This window comes from Aptenodytes forsteri, unplaced genomic scaffold (assembly GCF_000699145.1).
Source record: "Aptenodytes forsteri isolate BGI_AS27 unplaced genomic scaffold, ASM69914v1 Scaffold482, whole genome shotgun sequence".
In the NCBI taxonomy this organism is placed as follows: Eukaryota; Metazoa; Chordata; class Aves; order Sphenisciformes; family Spheniscidae; genus Aptenodytes; species Aptenodytes forsteri.
The window spans coordinates 263,798-269,950 of NW_008795046.1; positions in this window are offsets into that span (position 1 = coordinate 263,798).

A 6,153-nucleotide genomic window follows, 5' to 3' on the forward strand; every position below is an offset into this window, starting at 1 on the left:
GTATTGTACCTCTTTATACGTCCTTTAGCCCTAACTGAACAGGTTAACGTAGTGACTATTGTCTGATAGACATCTAACTGCTCTGCCAGGTCACTAAAGAATTTTATGACGTTTTGGGTCCAGACCCTTAATCACTGATGGCTTACAGGGAAGTGGTTTTTGTAATCTTTCATGTAAAGTTGTCCACACGTGCACAGTGCAAGGCGAAGGTGTGTCACCGCATCTGATTTTTGTAACTACAGGTTACAATTCTGGAAGTGAGTCCTAATTTTTACAAGAAAGGACGGGGGCATATTTTCTTTTAACCTCAACAGGTACATTGCAGGCAACAGCAATACAGACTTTTTCATATACTAGCTGACGGAGTACATTGCACTTGTATTTGCTTGGCCTTCTTCAGTTCTTGAGTCCCCGGTGCTGATGTCCTGTTCACTGCTCCCTTTGACATTGGAAGCAAGACTTACTCTCCCGTCCAGAAACTCTGTTTCATGAGTTGCCTAAAGATTCAAAGCAAGATGCATATTGGAAGTTGTTATTTCAGAGTTAGTAGAAGAGAGCTTGCCATCAGGTGGTGTCCGCGTGTTGCTGGCAGTTTCTATGAGGCACTTGGACCCAGGATTCTGGACCTAGGACAGTGTTGTAACAAAGTGTCCAATGTGACAGAGTTTGTACTGGAGAATCCTAAAAATAAAAACACGCTAAACAATCTTCTCCACTGCTTCGTCCCCCCACTTAACCATGTTTCAGACAGAAATAGAATAGAATAGAATAGTTCCAGTTGGAAGGTGGTGTCCCGAACGCAGGCTCGTTACCCAGTGCGCAACGTCAATTTACACACCGAGGTGAGGTACTCCCATTTCTTTTATTCTGGTTTGTGCAAAGTAGGGAGCTAGGTGGTAGCCCACAAAAGACTAGCTCTCTGATTATCAAAACTTCACACTATTTATACTCTATCACCTATTGGTTAAAGGATTCTCTCGCTTCTTATGCTAATTAGTCCGCATGCTCAGTCTTTCTCTTCTTCTGTGTCGGAGGGTTTCTGGAGTCGGTGGGCCGTGAGTCGGTGGTCGTGATCTCCCCTTGTCAGAATTAACTCTCCTTCGCCTTTAGTTTCACGCTTCAGCTGTTGCAGCCAAATTCCTGTGGTTTTGCTGATAAAACAAGTCACCTCCTAGCAGCCTGATTTATACAAGCCAGGATGCCCTGTTTGTCCCAGATGTTTCTGATTTATCTCCCTTGGGATTAGATGCCATGCCAAGTATTTACTTCCAACCTCCCCAACCTTGAATAGTTAACAAAGCACTGGACAAAATAATTGCAACAGTAATCAATGGCAGCCTTCCGCAAACTTACATCAAAGGGACCTACAACAATCAGCGAGTCCAACTGCTTGATCAATGAGGCTACTCAATTTCTAACACCTCCTTCCTCCTGTTTGATAGACCTGCTGAGTAGCTAGGGTATCAGGATGGACTCTCAAGTATTTTTGAAAACTGCCTTTCATTTCATCACAAGATGATCAATGAACAAAGTAAGTTGATCCCATTTTGCCCCTTTCTTTCACAATTATTAAGACCAGAGAGGCTTACATGGTAGACTTCTATTACTGCCTCTGTCTCGCGTCCTCTCAGGGGGTTCATGACTAGGATCATGCAAAGCAATAATGGATTTAGACCTGGGCTAAAAGCAAACAACTGGTAGACAACTAGTAGTAATGGTGGTAGTTTCAAAAGGATTTGTTGTTTGTTTTTTTAAGAACAATGCAATGAAAAGTTCTTGGCAGTTGGTTTCTCCCTCGGACATGTTACTCTTCTTCTGTATTTTAATGTGTATCTTTCTATCTAAAGCTAACTTTTAAAAAGCCTGTATTCATGTTTGTATCTGTTAATATTTGCCCGTATTAAAGATCTGTGTGGGATGAAAGAAAATTCTGTTCAAAAGACACAGAGTCAATGAATGAAAATAATGCTTTAAAGCTCTACTGGGGCTTCCGGGCAAAGATCTTACACATGTAGCTTCAGTGTCTCGAAGACATAAAAAAATTTTAGTAGCAACAGGCTCTTTCCAGTTCTACACCTAGGCTGCTGACTGCTAGTGCAAATTCGATTTATTTCCTTCTCGTGCTTTTATGTTCTACTGAAATGCATTGCTTGCCAAGAGTCATTCCATGAGTGGCAGTTCATTACATTAATGTGCAAGCCATAACTCCTTGCAAGATAAAAGCTTGAGGTGCTAATGTATCTGTTTCTCTATTTGATTATAGCAAGAAATCCAATCAAGTTTTGTCTTGGAAGACATTTTCTTTTCTTGGACTTTCCTTTGATTCCCAGTACATTTTTTTTTTTTAATAAATTTTAGGTTGAGTATTCTTCAGAGACAGTGAATCTTAAACTTCGGCAGGATCACAGCCCCTGATGTCAGCCCAGCAAATCCAGTTCCATTCAATACCTCTGCCAAGGTTTAGGATGAACTGAACTGTTTGGTCTGTACATGGTGTTCTAGTCAGTAACTACAAGCATGGGTGACAGAAGGAGAAGTTATAGTTGATTGTCACAGGCATTTTGTCAGCACAATTCTGTCAAATGCACAGAGCTGAGGCCAAAAGTCACTAGCTGGAGAGGATGCTGGAGTGACTGTAGGTTATGGACACCACAACAGAACTTGGTTAGCCGATTGCCCTGACCCTAACAAGTAGCGGAGAGCTTGTACGGGGTCAGGAGGTTGTCTTAAATACATCCCAGAAGTGGCTGGAGCTGATACGGGGGGGGCTTGCACTGAAATGGATGAGGAACCCTCAGAATACTGTCCTCCTCAATACCGTGGGAGTAGAAATCTTCAGCAGTAAACAAAGCACCCTGGGAAGGCTAGAATAGCAGAGTTTCCACAGTGAACATCTAGCCACAGCCTTAGCTGTCTCACACTTCATGATAAGGGGGATCTCAGTTTTCTATTTAGGAACGGCCTAGAAAGGCCAGGATTTGTAGCAGTACCCTAAGACCCAGGATTTTAGCTCTGAAGCCGTTTATTTCAGAGAGTTTACCATAAGAACTGAGCCATATGGACGTTACCAGAGACAATAATCAAGAGGATCATCAATGTTAAGCATCAAGGGATTTTACATCCCTTTTACATCCCAACAATTTAACTGTTTCAGTTAGTAAGGCAGCGTAGGTAACTGTCATACCATTTCTTCTTCTCCAGCTTGGCAGTGACAAGGAAAACGTTAGCAATGTACTAGCTAAGGCTTTTTCTCACCAAGGAACCAATACAAACTATTTCTGACCAAGAGTACCACTCTACAAACAGCTTCTCATTGTATTTGACACAGTGGGTCAAACTCTTTATTTCCTATGTACAGAAAGACGGACCACTAGTGCTGAGGGGAGTGTGCATTAGGAATTTGCTGAGGTGGTAAAGTAGCTAGACACTTCAGACTGGTGCAGTTGGGGAGTTTACTGATGTACCATTTTCTCTCAGAATTTTCAATATTCTGAATTTGAAGCCGAATACTTTGGTGGGGAGAAGTAGCAATCCTGTTTGCCTCTCACAAGACTTATTTCTCCTTGAAATACAGGAAACTCCACAGAAGAGCAAGCTGAGAAAGCATCCTTACACCTGCCTTGTACACTTTTGTGTCTTACCCTTGAGCCTATTATCAAATCTGGGCCTGATGGTCTCAGTCAACCCAGAGTCTTAACATCCATCTGTTAGCGCTAAAGCCAGTCTGCCTGGCTCAGTTATTAGGATTAGGGCAAAAATCTTGTGACTTCAAGTTATGTTCTTAACTTAGTTGTCATGGGCCCTGGTGTAAACAATAACATGCCTTGCCCTTTCCCTCTCCTCCCACTCTAACCCTCAGTTAGCCATATACTGGGACATTTCTGACCTGCGGGGCCAAATACAGCTGCACGTCTTACCCACTCAGTAGCTGCGTTGCTGTTTGCTGAATAAAGCAGTGCATTCATTGTAGGCTTTATTGTCTTTGCCAGTTTTACTGGTAACAGTAAGGAAAGGTTACAAACTAACTTGCTGCAAAGGCTGAGCACAAACTAGTCCTTCATTTCAATTAACAGCGCTTCTGTAGTGAAAGGCCAAGAATTAAGGCCAACTTGAGACACTAGTCAAAAGTCCAAATTTGTACCTTGTCATGGTTTAACCCCAGACAGCAACTGAGCACCACACAGCTGCTCACTCACTCCCCCCCAGTGGGATGGGGGGAGAGAATCGGACGGGTAAAAGTGAGAAAATTTGTGGGCTGAGATAAAAAGTTTAATAATTGAAATAAAATAAAATACTAATAACTTGTAATGAAAACAAAAATAACAAAGAGAGAGAAATAAAACCGAAGAAAGACAAGTGATGCAAATTAAAACAATTGCTCACCACCAACTGACTGATGCCCAGACAGTCCCTGAGACACACACCCCCACCAACCTCCCCCCTAGTTTTATTACTGAGCATAGTGTCATATGGTATGGAATATCCCTTTGGCCAGTTGGGATCAGCTGTCCCGGCTGTGTCCCCTCCCGACTTCTTGTGCACCCCCAGCCTCCTCGCTGGTGGGGTGGTGTGAGGAGCAGAAAAGGCCTTGACTCTGTGTCAGCACTGCTCAGCAATAATGAAAACATCCCTGTATTATCAACGCTGTTTTCAGCACAAATCCAAAACATAGCCCCATACTAGCTACTGTGAAGAAAATTAACTCTATCGCAGCCAAAACCAGCACATACCTGCATGTCCTATGTAAGACACAAGGACATTGATCTTCTTAGTTGAGTAGAACAAATTTAAAGGCTGTACAGTTATTTTCCTGGCTGACATTGTGGAAGACACAGACAATGAGAAATGAGTGATGTTTTTCTGTGGAGAAAATCTCCACAGTAGGTAATCTACTTCAGGATCCATATAATGGCCTATAGCTTCAGTGCCTCTGGATCAGGAAGGAATTGAAACCAAAAAGGAGGTTAAGTGCTGAGTACTGCAGTGTCTAACTCATTCTTGGCCTTTGGACTGGAATCTTGAAGCATGTCTTTGGTGCCTCAGCTATATATACAGATGCACATCTCTGATTGATTGATAGGTAGGTAGGTAGGTAGGTAGGTAGATAGATAGAGCAAGCTAGGTACTTAAGAATGGGCTCCAAAATAGCTGGTGTGCTGTGGGAGAAGGGCACTGCTACAGCTGAAAAAAAAAGTTGTTTTAAAGCCATCCCTTTCTGGAATTCCATCTCTTACTCTGTGATGTAGGGTGATAACTCTGAGATACTTTTTCCTTTAAAGCTGATCTTTTACATAAATATTTAGAAGCTAGTTTACTTGGTGAGGCTGGGGCATCCCTTTCCCACCCTGTACAAGCTAGGCCACTGAGCACCACAGGTTTCCACAATTGCCAGTCCACACAGACAGCACACAAAACGGACCCTGAGTCACTGGCTCTGGTGTTTGCTGCAAGTACTCTTCGTGCAGTTTTAGATGACATAGCTGGTTAATTAATAAAAGGTGTAAGCAGCCATCACAGCAAAGACCAGAACTCAGGTTTCCCCCATCTTTCAGATGGCATTTAAGCCAAAATGGATGTAAAAAATAATAATAAATAATGTCCTTGGAAGTGAAAACAGTCCTGTACAAGGCAGTCCATCTGTACGCCATCACAGTCTTCTCCAAAGCTCTTTTGAGCTTCTCTCAAATTGTCATTGCCATGTGACATGCATAAACTGCGACAAAGTAGTGCAAACACAGTTATTTAAAACGTTGTCTTCTTTATGGAAGCTATCGGATTAAGCTGTTGGACTTAATCCCATTTAATGTCTCTGAAGGCTGGGCTCAGAGCGGCAGGGCTGACAGGTGCTCTGCATTGCTGGAAGCAAGGGCACTTGGCACTTGCATAGCCGAACTTCGTTCCCTACTTCGAGCCCTTGCTTTTATAGCAGAGGTTAATAGGACCTACAGTGGGCTTTGGTCTATGCGAACACAACATCTATCCCATATAGTTCATCACGCGTGCTAAAGATTATTTGCAGGAAGGGGAGCTTTGTGTCTTCATGACGAGCAAGGCTGATTTAGTTAGCTCCTGCCTCAGAGAGAGAATCACAGAATCATAGAATAGTTTGGGTTGGAAGGGACCTCTAAAGGTCATCTAGTCCACCCCCCTGCC